The sequence below is a fragment of the Leptosomus discolor genome, chromosome 2, assembly GCF_034619465.1.
Source record: "Leptosomus discolor isolate bLepDis1 chromosome 2, bLepDis1.hap2, whole genome shotgun sequence".
NCBI lineage: Eukaryota > Metazoa > Chordata > Aves > Leptosomiformes > Leptosomidae > Leptosomus > Leptosomus discolor.
In genome coordinates, this window is record NC_141392.1 from 95,408,850 (window position 1) to 95,422,464 (window position 13,615).

Sequence of the window (13,615 nt, forward strand, 5' to 3'; positions counted from 1 at the left end):
TGGTTTAGGTGGAAGGTGATTATGGTGCTCTCTTCTGTAGTACTAACACAAAGGTGCTAACTTAGAACAATCTTGTTTGTTTTTTCAGGAAATGCAAGTTAAATTATGAATTGCTCCTGTGTATCAGCCAAGGGAGCATACTTGAGTGGTAGCACTCCCAGTAGATCTGTACAGGGCCAGTGATAAAGGGAATCCAAAACACATATGCTGGTAGATGAATCCTCCTGATAAGAAGCTGAATTTATGGATCTGATTAATTTTTGAAGCTGACTCAGCATCCCAGGAAGATGCATACTGTGTCACAAAAATGCCACATGGCCAGCCAAGGCTGAAAATGAGTGCCTGGTTTAAGGAACCTATTTTTAAACATGCATATGAATTTATGTATACAAACACAAGTTCTTCCGAATTGAAGCTAAATTAAAGAAAAGATAAATGACCCAAGACAGACTTCGCTCTAAGCAGGAGGGCTGAACAGAAAATTCTGTGGAACTGGCAACCAAAATCCTGACACCATCTCTGTAAATGTATCTTCAATTGATTTTTAACTTGGCCTTATATATAGAGGGAAGGATGTCTAATGTAACATAATTTGGTGGTGAAGTGGAAGGAAGAGTGTAAAGATACCTTTTGTCACTACCAGATCTCCCCAGCCACTTTGTGTGGACATGTGTGGCTTCATAAAAAAAAAAAAAAAAAAAAACACAAAAACAAAAGAAAAAAATAAAATGCTAGAATGTGTAGTAAAAATAGTACCATGATTAAAAGGTTCAAAATAACTTTCATGAAAGCAATTTAAAAAATGCAATCATCCTCTGACATACACGATCTAAATGGGGTTTTTTTCATGCTGTTGGATCATAATTTGGTTACATTCTCAGCTGGTCTTGAGATAAACTAGATATATGTAACACAGCTGGGGCTGGGTAAAGTGTCTGCTTCATGTTAGGTCTATGACCTTAAGTCATCTTTGTAGCAGCTGAAGATTGTTATGGACCACAACAGGCTTGTGCAAACCCGAGAAATACTTATGATTTGGAAGAACAACTGCCTGCCACAGCCTGGACATGGGATGAATCTACTCTATAGCATGAGTACAGAGGTACAAGTGTAATTGTACAGTCAAATATTTTCAACAAAAATTTCAATGAGGAGAACTAAGGCAGTTACATGGGTTTTTTTTTTTAACAAATATTTCAGCAGAAATACCTCCCTCAGTCTTGAGAATACTGTAATAAGTAATTAGGCAAGAAGTTTGCTCGCAAAAATCCTTTTGTGCGGTTTTATTCATTTTAGAAGGAGGCTTTGAAAGTAATCTTGTAGGAAAACAACAGTGGAGAAAAAGATGTGAGAATGGAATAAAATTCATTTGAGTAAAGTCAGGGATCTGATACCGTATGCCTAACATTATGAACTACTTTCTTGGGAACAAGTGAAAGCAAACAAGAACTTGATTTGTGATTTTTCCTCTGAAATGTTGCCATTTGCCTCATCTGCTCACATGCTGTGTCTGGGTAGCAAATTAAAAGAGCATCAGCTAGCACAGTAACACAGAATAGTAGAACTTTTGCTGGAACTTGTCCAGCTGTTCATTGACCCCAGAGTGTATTTCCAGATTTTGAAGATTAACAATGTTCAGTGTGTCTTTAGTCAAGCCCAAAAGACAACACAAAAGACATAAAGCTGAACTCCCAAATCTAATATGTGCCTCAGGATGTACTGTGGGAAAGGCATCACACAATTTCAAGGTAGAGCTTAAGAGAGAAAAAAGAGGTTCTTTTAATTCCAGTAACAACAGCAGTGACCAGTCGTCATAAAAATTCTACTGCACTCTTATGCTTGTGTAAAACACTGGTAAGAAAGCTGTCCAACTATTTAGCATGTTGTTTTATATTGCATTATTTTGCTTCCTTTTGCTCTATCTGCATGTTCACCCTCCCATTTGTTTTTCCATGCTCCTGGTAGACTTCAAACTCACATTTTAAAGATGGCAGAGGCCAATTTGTTGTTGGTTTTGGACCATGCATATCAGACAGAAGTCTTGGTCTCAGCTGTTTTTGGAATGCAAGTAATAAATTAAAATGATCTTAGTTCTGACCGTTTTTTAGGCTTTTGAGCAAGTAAAGCTCTGTTTTCAGTGAAAAACTTTACAGATCTCTAGCAGCAGAAGTGGGAGCTGTATTATACTCTTTAGTGTTTTCAGCAAGACATTTTGATTGCTTTTGGACACAACCATAAAAAAGGTCTAGCAAGCGCCCACAATGGCACAGGACTAAATTATTACACCTACCTCAGAAGTAGCCAGGGTTGTGGTACAGTTGGTTTAAAGTACCTCAGAAATACTGGCTCTTAAAATTACAGCTCAATTTGGAACCGTTTTCTTTAAAAATGGCATAACCAGAAAGCTCAGCTTCCCAGCAGAGGTACCCTTCCTCCCTTGGGCCACACCACTCATACACAGCTTTGTGAGCACCTTTTCTTCACCCTCTTGAGCTCCATCTCGGAAGTTCCTTTCCCTAGTCCTTAGCTACCTCTCCAGGCCCACACTGCCTTGAGTTAGAATAGCAGCATACCCTTGGAAGAAGCGTAACAGAACAGAAAGTTGAAATGTGTTTAGGTAAGGAAAGTAGGATAAAATTAGCTAATTACTAGAAAGTTTTGAGTACAGACTGGCAAGCAATGTGCAGGGCAGGGTAAGAATTAGCAGCCTCTTTATTATCAGTTGATTACATAATGTATTTTATTGTTCTAAGACAGCCTACAGCTCCTAACCACAACTTTAAAATCACAAGCCGTTCACTCAGTTGATGTAAACTGGTGCAACACTATTAAAGTCAATGCAGATGTCCCGAGTTGAAGGTAGTAGATTACTTGCATAGCTACCACAAGAATCTTTCAGCATGAAAATGCAGAATATTCTCATCAGTAGTTAGTATAATGTCTTTCTCACTATAAATACTGCCTATTTTCTGTGCTTTGGTCACTGTGATATTATGCACTGTCCAAGAAAGCTATTTTGGTCACCACAGTAGGTCCTTGTAGTTTTCTGTGAAGGTCATTTTTTAGTAGTCTTACAGGCAGGCTCATTAAAAATAAAATTTATGAGCCGAGAGATAGTGAAATGAAGCAGCTGTTAAAGTGATACTTCAGTTGTCAGCCCAACCTCTAGCTGCCTGTTCTATATGGCTGCATACTTGAAAAATTACTGAAATGTTTAACTGGACTTTGACTCAGAGTCCAACTGCCTTTGTCCCTCGATTTATCAGAAAGTATGATACAATAAAAATGCCTCTTTACAAAGTCAGAACTCCTAGGCCTCTGGCATTGGAGTACAAATTTATTACTGCATAATAATTACTGCAAACTTAACAGCTAGACATGGTTTAAAAAGACAGAAAACAATGAACCCTGAAGAAATCTATAAAAGATTGAAAAGAATGATTAATTTGAAGAGTAACTACACCATCATCCTTTTTTCATTATTTTTTAAGATTATGTTGGATTTATGGCTAGGTAGTACTGATGATGTCATTAATACATGTTATGGCAGTGGAGACTATAAGAACCTGAATTAGGAAGCCTTATATAGAAGTGAGGAAAGACATTTTGAAATAAAAATATATCTTGAAATTGCTCATAAGCTGCAAACCACTTTGCTTTGCACCTCCACAACCCAACATTAGTATTTTGTAAAATATTTTTCATGATGCTCTTAAGATGCAGAACAGGAAGGAATATTCACATGACCTACAATAGCAACTTGAATTACACAATTGTATTAGAAACCTAAAAGATCTTGAGAGTGTTGGTTCCTCTAGAGAACAACCCAGAGCATCAGAAATCTTATCTGAATGCTCTGAATCACATAATCTGACCTCTGTGGCTTCTAATCTTGAGGCTGGAACTGATAGTACCCCCTCCATAAATATTAATTAATACTTTTACAGTAAACTTATTTTTATAGTTACCAGCATTGAGGTCCATGAAGGCTGGAACCAAAATGCTGAAGTTTGTGTGCTTAAAATTAGGCACATAAGTTGAAAAAGAAGAAAAAATATTTTTGGCAGCTGAAATATTCCCATAAGTATAATCCTGCTCTGAACTGAACTCAGGCAGCATGCTTATGTTTAAACTATAATGTGATGTCACTGTGAGAAAGCTCTTTCTTTCAGATTTAAGAAAGACTTCATTACATTGTGCTTTTTTCTGATTATCGGCAAACCGTCCTTCAAGTATTTTAGCACAGAATCTAGAAGTTTCATTTACTTTCTCTTAATATAATTAATTATTTACAAAATATTTGTTTATTTTCAGGCTGTTTCAGTGTTCAAGAATTTTATTTCATCCATCTTTTAAAAGAAACTGTATAGGGTCTAAAGATACAGATATGCGTCTTCAGGTATGCTTCTGAACCTAATGTCATTTTCCTTTTCTATACATTCAACATTTTATGAAGGAGATTGCTAAAGCAATACAAAATAATTTTCCACCTTGTCATTGGTGAAATTAGTTAGTAGTCTCAGTCTAGATCATGATAACATACTAATAAATAAACAGTTTCTGCGGAGAGGAAGGAAATAATATATTCCCTTTGTTTATATTAGAAAAGGGAAAAAGTAATTGGTATACATTGTGTCATGGAAGATTAAGGACATACATCAAGGAAAACTTTTCAAGTGTAAAGGAAATAACGTACCATAGTTTACCTGAGGAGACTATGCAGTCTTCCATATCGGAGCCCTTAATAACAGTCAAGAAAACCAAAATGCTAGAATAATGCAAGTATAACTGATTCTGATGGGACAGAATTTTGGGCTGGATGATCTAATGAATTTCCTTTCAGTTCTATAATTCTGTAACAGGTCCCTGCAAATATTCTAAAACCCAGACTAAAGCCTTATATCTATATCTATATATATACACACACACACACAATTAACCCCAACCAGAAACATCAAAGTTTAAGGAGTGCCCTGAAACTGAACTTTTCCCTTCCTACATTTATCCACTGTCATGGTGTGTAATCTGCTGCACCAAGTTTCTGCAGATACTGTGCCTCAGTCTGCCTTGTACAGTCAGCTGAAATCACTGCAACTCTGTGCTTTAAGGAACATATTCTAAATTTACATTGATGAAAAGAAAAATTAGGATTATTTCACTATATATAAAGTCACCCCACTGTCATACACTTCCAGATTTTCTTAGGTGAAATACTCCTCAAAACTGTGATTTGTTTTTAGAGACAACGAGCCAGCTTAATCAATGGAATCCTGTGCTATTCTAGACATTCATCTCAGGCAAACTGAATCTCTGCACAGACGCCGGAGAAATTGTATATGCTCTTCTACAGGTGATGAGGATTATTGGAGAATCTCTGAAAAAAATCATCTAGTATCTGTGGTAGTCTAACACATTTTTAGAAGAACTTGAACAGCTCAGAGGGATGCTTGGTTCTTTCTGTACCCACTTTTTCTACACTCTTTCACAAGAAGACTCTTATTATTTTGCTCAAGAGATTTTTTTTTCCACTTTAACTCATTCCTTTTAATTCTTTTTTTATCTTCATCATCAGTAGTGTCACTTATTCAAGTCCTTGAGATATAATCAACAAACAGGTGACAGAAAAAGTAATTATAAAGTTTCAGTATTTTGATTTCTGCGTGGATTCAATAAAACCTTTTAATAGATACTTTGAACGGATAAGACTGCTCTTCATAAAATTACTCTAGGGATGAGAAATGAATAATCAATCATTAAACAGATCACTTATTTAGATGTTGTGTTTTGGGGTTTTTTCTTATACTTATCACTGTGTTTGTTGACCAGTATTTCTATTAATTTTTTTATTAAGTACTGCTATTAAATTCTCCAATTATCTGTGATTAAATCCTGCTCACGTGGGCATGCTGTGTGAGAGATGTTGTTGTTATTGTTGTTTCCTTTTTTAACCAGAGGACATGTCTTCAAAATTTGTGTTATCTATGTATAATGCAACATGACAAGAGTAAGAGTTGAGAGGAAAAAGAGAATGACGACTCTGAAAGGGTTGTTTTCATTATATGACAGCCATAACAGTGCTTGAGGTGAAGTCTCCTGGCTCTCCATACTGACTGAATGGCTGAGGCTGGGAGTAACAAAGGGACATACAAAAGTCTTTCTTTTTTTATAGTACATGGTCATCCTGGTAAGTATGTGTCCCTAAAACATAAAGGTCTGATTAACTGCTTCAATTTATACATTTATTTGATTTTAACCAATTTCTGTATTTATTTGATTTTATGTTTCTATACAGTCATTTCAATGACACTCCTTCCTGTTTGCAGGACAAACTAGAATGGTTTCTTCAAGGAAATTAGCATTATTGGGGAGCCCAAATTTCTGCATGGGAGTACTCCATTAACTAACAGGCGAGAAAGAAATCCTTTATGTCCTACATACTTAAGAAATCTGAGCTCTAACATGGTGGGGGAATGCAGCAAATAGTGGACAAATAAGCAGGTGAATGACTCTAAGTTTTAAGATGCTTTGCCTCTAGCCTGCCAAGCCAAATTCATTTATTCTGCAGCTGTGTTGGAGTAAAGGTTCCTGCGTTCTGCTAGACTTTAAGGAAACATCACACGAATTCTTTTCTTATTGAGTTCCTAAATGGCCTTCATCTCTTGCTTTCCCTCTGGCCATACCCTAGTGGAGTTCACCTGGTGGCTGCAGTGCTGGTTGGTTTGGAATATCAATGTGATCAGGGAACACTCAGCTGCTCACTGCTGCAGCAGACACAGCAGCAGCAGAAACCACAGCAGTGCATTTCATTTAACACACAGATTACTCATTGGTAAAACAGACATGGAAAAATGATTACGGATGATAGTTGGGACCTTTCTTTGAATTTAACAAGTGGGATTGTTTGGCTATTAAAAAGCAAATAATCAAAAGCAGAAAGGAAGAAAAGCAACTTATCCAGTTGAATAAAGCTACAAAGTGCTTATGCAGAATAGCAGGTAAATGTTTTCTCCCACTGTACAACATCCCTAAGACTGAGGTGCATGTTCATGTTGGCAAGATCAAGCACCATAGTTTAATGAATGGAGAAGGTACCACAGTAGCTTTAAACATATTTCACTCTCCTGATCCTAAGCTGCTTATTTCAGGTGCCTATTGTAATACAGACAGTTCTGAAAGTAGCAGCCATTCACTTGGGGTGGAGCAGTTGGTTTCTAGCCTACATATTTCATATGAGTGGCTAAGTATCTGGTCATTTCCTCTTTTTGGCAAAGCGCATATTTACTTACACAGAGCGAAGCAGATCTGATAGGAGACTGAGAGTGCCATACTCACTTTATAAAAAAGTGCTAAAAGCATTCAAAAACCCAGCATTTCAGTCCTTGCAATGAGTTTGGCAGGGCAGAGCAGGAGTTTTCTCACAACCAAATGAGTGCCCTCACCATCAAGCAAACAGTGATACTGAAGTCATTAGCTTTTTTCTGAAGCTTTAATCTTCTCCCATGCAGAATGGGAAAATGTTAGTGAGGCCTGCCACAATCTTTTGATCAGTTGCTTTGTCATGAGAGAAACAGTTCGCCATCGCCCTTGCAAGATACGTAGGTGCCAAAACAGAGCTGACTTCTGCAGATCGTTTACTGATATAACCCCTCTGCCTATCAAAGGCTGTGAAGGTGAAGAGCTGGCCAATATGTTTATACCAATATAAAGATAGACTGAGGCAGAACGAAAATGTTGTTATTGATGCCTGTACATTCAAATCTGCAAAACTAAGCCCGGCTGCTTTACTCTGCAGCTATATAAAAAGAAATGAAGCACTAAACTAGCAAAAAAGGAGCAGTAAAATTTTTAGGAGGAAGCCTTTCATTCCCCAGAGTACAGCAGTCATTTCAGTGAGGAGTACATGGACAGGCTGATACGCTGCCCTTGTAATATAATTTGGAAAAACAAAATAATCTCTAATGAGCTGCAGCTGAGCAAATCATTATTCACCTCAGAGTTCTTTTTATCAAATTATATTTTAGCCAGACACTTGCAAAATTGTGAATAACGTTACTGTGGAAAAGGGGAAACAAAATTATAGTATGAACTAGAAGCAGCAGAAATGCTATATTATCAGTTTGATATGCAAAGATTCACCTGCATAAGCTCCCATACTCTTTCATAAGTGCTAATATCTTGACACTAGTGTGATATTTCATATGCAGATTTTTCCTTCCTAACTCTCAAGAGTTAAGAGGTTTTTCTGATTTCCAACTTCCGCCTTCTGACAGAAAGGCAGCCCAGTTTGCACGAATGCATGTTTGATTTAGGTGTTACATCACTCAAACTGGCACAGATTAGTACCTTATTTTTATCAAAACAACTAAATGTAGAATTTCCTCATCCGGGTTTGAAAACTATGCTACATAGGTTTAGAAAATACACTGTATTAGTAGAGATTTTCTGATAATATTGGAGATGACCTTCAGAAACAAAGTGTCTTCATGACAGGCTTTAGTCTTCCTCATTATTTATGAATGTAGTACAAATCCCTTCCAAAGTAAAGTGTCTAAAGGAAGGAAGTCTCAGAGGAAGTCTTAGAGGAAATCTCACATTAGGCAAAAGGGCTATTCCGGTGTGTGGTGCATCAGTGATATATTACCAATATTTTTTAAGCAGAACTCTCACAAAATCATCATTTTTTCTGATTCAATAAATCCTATCACGTAGAATACATACATAACAGAGTTGAAAACACAACTAGCCCTATATATTCAAGTATTTTCTCCATTTACACAAAATCGTTTTCTAATACTCTGTAGTAAGATCTTATTCATTAATAGTTTTCATTAAAAATGATCATATGGGCTTCATATATTCATTTCAAGAAGATCTCATAAGCTATGAAAATTCATTGCTCTTCCATAACAAACTATTTTAATCACATTTTCATTTTCTGCATTAACTCTGATTCATGTCTTTTGTTTCTTGGTTTTTGGAGGTTTGGGGGAGGGGGTGAGTGTTTTCTTTGTTTTGCTTTGGTTTTTTGTTTGATTTGGTTTGATTTGGGTTTTTTTCTAATTTAGGTGGCTCTTATCCATAGAATGGATTAAGAATAGATGAAGAAGTCCTTAGCTATGCCTCTCAGAAGCAGTTGTTCATACAAAGGATGACACAGGATATTCCTGTTGCTGAGATCTTGCTTCTTAGTCTTCTTGCTTGTAGTGTATCAAATTAGATACACTTCAAGAGAGTACAAAAATGAAATTAACGCTTTGAGGCATTCCAGTGACTTTTTTTCTTGGATACCATCTGAGGTAGGCCTGTAGGCTCCTAATCGCTGATTCTATTCCTGGTCCTGCAGTCACTCACATCCAATCATAGTACAAATTTCTTATCCTTAGGAAATATTTTACCTGTTTATCCAAATAAACGAAGTTAAAAAAAAAAAAAAAAAAATCAAAGCATCAAAACAAATCACGACATTTCTCAGCAGATCCAACCCACTTGAGGTGTGCTGATTGAAACTTGCAAGAACATGAGAACTGAAAACTGAAAGAAAAAAAGAGTCTTGGAGAATGAATTCTCCATTGTATTACGTTTTACAGTGAAGACAGGATGTCTTCCCATGAGAGATAAGCTAGTTCAAGAAGAGGTCATGCAGGAAGTCATGTTAATTAATCATGACAGTCCCTTTCTAGATTTACCATTTAGAAAGCAATAAAGACCAAACCAGAAATTAGATATTGCTTTATATACTAAACAATTGTTGCAGCAAGAACATTTAATAGCTTACTAACACACACTTGAAATCCTAGAAGTGAAATAAATGTGAAAGACTAAATTTGATGTTTGGTCTGTCTCAAAGTATCAATTACACAGCCCAGTTGGCTAGATTGCAGCAGCCAAAATACATACATGCAGTATGTCTTTTGCTTTAATTTCTTTGTGCCACAAGATTCCGTTTGCCATCTCTCATGGTGATGCTAAAGGTAACTTGACAGTGTATTCAGTCTGTGAAGTTGTGTAATGTCTGATCTACTTATAAAATTTCAGGTACGCAGAACAACACTTCAGAATATTTTGGAGATAATCTTTCTTTTCTGAAAACATATCTTGAAAAATACTAGTCCAAGTTAACCAAATACTACCGCAAGTAAACAATTTTAGGTAACATAATTAGGCAGGCCATTTTCTGCTTCCAGATCAAAAGAAGATAATAAGCAATGAGGAGAATACTTCATATTATACAATTTAAATTTGGGTAATTAGATCATCATCTAATCTACCTTTCTATATATAACAGTCCATTAAGCTACCAACAGATACTCTTTAAAGAGATTAAAATATTCTAGTTAAACCAAAGGAGTTCGTTTTTCAGAAAATGAAATTATTCACCACAGGTAGAAAGAGAATGTAGGCTTTACCAAGGTCCATAACTTCTGCTAGGGTGGTAATTGATTTAGTAAAATGGTCTGAAAACCCAAAACATGTCTATCCCATAGATGGGAAAAAACACTCCAAATTCTGAGAGTATAATCCGGAATTAGAGAAAGCAGGGAAATTCCTCCCTCTTAACTAAAATCTGGTGATCATTTTGTGACCAAGAACTATCCAGAAGGAACTGAAGAAAGGCTATCCCCTGCCACTAGATATTATTCAACCTTATGACTATTTCATCTCCATCCACAATAAAAGACACTTGAAAGACTTTCTTTATAATCTCCTCTTTCTCAAGAACATATTTAACAAATTGTGCATCACTGGGCAAAATGGTCCTTCTTAGCTGCAAAGAGCACTGGTAACAGTCCTGAAATACCATGCTTGACTAAGAGCATCTTCTTATCGCAAAGCTGCAGGTACTGCAAACACACCAGGGCAATACAAGAAATCCAGGACAAAAAATTATATATAATCTGTGATGTTGCTTTTTCTGTTCGTCAAGTTGTTGTTTGATCCTCTAGGTCACGATTCCAGAAGGCAAAGCATGCCTATTTATCTCTTTGCATTTACCACTTATAGTGTTTTAGTAAGAATAATCCTAATTAAGTTCTTTAAGTATTATTCTTCGACCTAACTAACTAATTTCCCAGGGGTTTATTTCACGGATTTTTGCATTTTTGTCCCATAATTTGTTCAGAGGATAATTTTTCATAGTAGTCAACCAGCTGTATAAGATGGTCAAACAGTATTTGTGGAATTCATTTGATGACTGATTCGTACCAAATGTTGGATAAATTATTCGTGACTAATTGGTTCCGTTATTCAAAGAGATCTAATTATCAACCCTAGTTTTAAAAGGGACCTGTATTCCATAGTGCACAAGGTAAAATAAACTAATGAAAGTACAGGCTGTACGTTTGTGGCATAGCTGAAGTGCATCATCCTCTTAACTGCTTTTACTCAAGCTCCTACACACGAATCACGTAGGGCACTGTGCCCTTGAAAGATGTAAGATGACTGCCAATCTCCACTCCACAAGCCAAACCATTCCCCTTCACTGTTTCATCATGTTCCTGTGTATGGGTTCATCATGTTCCTGTGTATAGCCTCTTCAGAGGCCCTATAGTTATATTTTTACCATGCCAGGGATTTTCTGTGCTGTCGTATAGAGAAGTATAAATGCTAAGAAGGAACAGTGGCTAGGCACTAATTCAGAAAACCAGAGAGAAATTTCCTGCTTAATTGGTCTCACTTGGTTTCCCATCAACAAAAAAAGGAGATGTAGTAGAGCCTGATCTCAAGCATATGTTGAGAAGATATATTAACTGAAGATTGTGAATTACATCGAAACCATTGCAATAGAATATTAAGTACAGTATTGATATATGTATCAAAAAGTGATCCATGTAACTAGGCAATTCCATTTAAGAAATGGAAAATGCTGCTTTCTTCTGAGGTACCAGTACCCGGCTTCTGAAGTGCCAGTACATGCCTACCCTGAGTGGAGGCAGTAATTCTGCCTGGCACATTCTGTAAGTGGCTGGAAAAAGAACTGAATTATTCATGCTGCTGGGGGTTATGAGCAAAGTATATGAGCAAAGTATATTATCTTTAGCATTATGAGTGTATTTTTAACTTTACTGACTCTTCACCTTTTGCAAATAGACTTCCAAATGGATTTTAGGATGAAAAGATAGTGCTATTTTAGCACGATTTACGGCTCTGCCATATTGGTCTTCATACAAATCTTGAGTCAAGATGAAGAACGCGCAGCACTAGCTGGGTTTCTGCTACTTTAATACTGCTTATTAAGGGTTGAAATTTGTCCCCTGTTACTTCCAGGTGAGTAATAGAGAAAACTGTAAAAATACAAGAGGCTTTGGGCATGAGACAATGAACCTACTGCAGCTACATATAGTAAGGAAACAGTCTTCAGGGGTCAATCACTTGTGGTTACGTGGCAAAATTCTACACCATGTATAGCATAGATTTCTGGCTTTATGTGGACATCTGCTGAAAACCTGTGTTAACGTTTGTAAGGAAAAGGTTATCTTTAGGAAGAAAGTAAAAATCATACTGATATTAGAGTGGAATTCTATGAATTAACTTTTCAGGATTTCTGCCTTGTGTGAATTTCTAGTTTTCTGGAGCCATGTGAGTCACAGAATCACGGAATGTTTGAAATTAGAAGGGACCCCTGGAGGTCATCTGATCCAACCCCTCAGATAAAATAGGGTCACCTAGAGCCAGTTGCCCAGGACCATGTCCAGATGACTCTTGAGTATCTCCAAGGATGGAGACTCCATAACCTCTCTGGGCAACCTGTTCCAGTGCTCAGTCACGCTCACGGTGAAAAAGTGTTTTCTGATGTTCAGACGGCACCTCCTGTCTTTCAGTTTGTGCCCATTGTGTCTGGTCCTGCCACTGGGTACTGCTGAAAAGAGCCTGACTCTGTCCTCTTTGCACCCTCCCTTCAGGCATTTATATAAATTGATAAGATGACCCTGAGCCTTCTTGTCTCTAGACTGAATAGTCCCATGTCTCTCAGCCTTCCCTCCTTAAGAGCTATGCTTCAGTCTCTTAGTCATCTTAGTGGCCCTTTGCTGGACTTGCTCCAGTAACACCATATCCATCTTGTACTGGGGATCCCAGAACTGGTCACAGTACTCCAGGTGTAGCCTCACAGGCAGCCCTGAACTTCGCTACTAACAGTCCAAGCTGCCCAAACATAAAGTGTTTTACTATATAAATAGTAAATATAGGTGAATAAAATAGCCTTGGGAATATTGTCTAGCCCTGAGGCCAACAAGCACAGACAGCTTGTATCCCTCAAGCTAAACTCTCTTTCCCTCCTCTGTCCCAGAAAATGATGGTTTTATTGCCTGCTGGCAATGGTCTCTCTGCCATGCTATCCTCTAAAGGATGCTACTCACTGTTTGGGAGAGTGCTCACTGGTATGGTCTTAAATCATGTCAGGGAGTATGCTAACAGATAAACAGTTAAACAGTGTAGATGACTGCAAGGACATTGTTTAAGCTTGGGCACTCACCCTGTTTAATTTACTAGAATAACTGTAAGCTTCCAGTCCAGAATCTGAGTAGCCAGGTTATCAGGGTCTGTGGCCAAGGCAGTATTCTCTGGCTCCCAGCATGTGAAACGCTTTTCTTTAGAACCTATTTGCTTGGGCACAGCA

At 37.3% G+C, this 13,615-nt stretch overlaps 1 protein-coding gene across 1 annotated transcript in view; it reads right to left on the reverse strand.

The window, feature by feature from the left end:
* ADGRB3 (adhesion G protein-coupled receptor B3) overlaps positions 1 to 13,615 on the reverse strand; it is a 465,679-nt gene that overhangs the window by 240,571 nt on the left and 211,493 nt on the right. The window lies entirely within an intron of this gene.